Genomic DNA, 1,241 nt, shown 5'->3' with positions numbered 1-1,241 from the left:
TTTTTAGTAGAGACGGGGTTTCACCATGTTGACCAGGATGGTCTCGATCTCTTGACCTCGTGATCCACCCGCCTTGGCCTCCCAAAGTGCTGGGATTACAGGTGTGAGCCACCGTGCCCGGCCAGTTCTCTGCTTTTAAAGGCTCATGTGATTAGACTGGGCTCACTGGATCACCCAGAATAATCTCTGTATTTTAAGAACTGTCACCTTAATTATATCTGCAATGGCCCTTTTGCCATGTTACATATTGTTCTACAGATTGCAGGGATTAGGACATGGACTTCTTTGTGGGATCATCATGCCTATCAGAGTTTTTATCTCTTTGTTTTCTATACAGGATATTCTAGGATAATTTTGTTCCCTTTGTGTTTTTATTTTATTTGATTTTTGAGACAGGATTTCACCCTGTCACCCATCGGGAGCGCAGTGGTGCAATCACGGCTCACTTCAGCCTCTGTCTTTCAGGATCAAAAGGCCCTCCCAACTCAGCCTCCCAAGTAGCTATGACTACGACAGGCATGTGCCAACACACTTGGCTAATTTTTGTATTTTTTGTAGAGATGGGGTCTCCCTATGTTGCCCAGGCTAGTCTTGAACTCCTGGGTGCAAGCATTCCGTCCACCAAAGTGTTGCAATTACTGGCATGAGCTAATTGTGCCCAGCCAATTTTTTTCCTTTAAGAGGAAGTAAAAGACAGCTCCATCCTTTTGGAAAAAATGAACTGCCAGACACCATCAGGCCCCAAACTCACATAGCTGTCGTGCATTCAGCTTACGAGCATAAATCCTTGATTCTGGCTGGTGTCAAACTCAGTAAAATTCATTTGCGGATTTAAGATTTGAGACAGCCAAATTTGGACACCCATTAGGTGGCACTTGATTAGAAAGCTGGCTTCCATCTCAACTTTCTCAAGGCAGCAACCCAACAAGAGGGCAAGGAAACTCTGAAGTCAAGGGGCAGAGTGGGGCTGGGGTTCTTAGTGATTATGGGGAAGTTCTTAAAGGCAAAAACTGTCCAAGACTTGAAAGTTATTTGTACATTCAAGTTAACTTTAGAGAACTTATTACTTAGCAACTGTAAGTAGAGTATTTAAAAGCTTTTACACATGATAGTTTAAAAAAGCATGGCTCCATGAAATCACTGTGTGTGTGTGTGTGTGTGTGTGTGTGTCTGTGTGTCTGTGTGTGTGTGTGTATGTGTTTAAGACAGAGTCTTGATCTGTTGCCTAGTCTGGAGGGCGC

Source organism: Cebus imitator, unplaced genomic scaffold, assembly GCF_001604975.1.
Source record: "Cebus imitator isolate Cc_AM_T3 unplaced genomic scaffold, Cebus_imitator-1.0 Scaffold11, whole genome shotgun sequence".
Classification (NCBI taxonomy): domain Eukaryota; kingdom Metazoa; phylum Chordata; class Mammalia; order Primates; family Cebidae; genus Cebus; species Cebus imitator.
Note: the sequence above shows the minus strand (reverse complement) of the source record.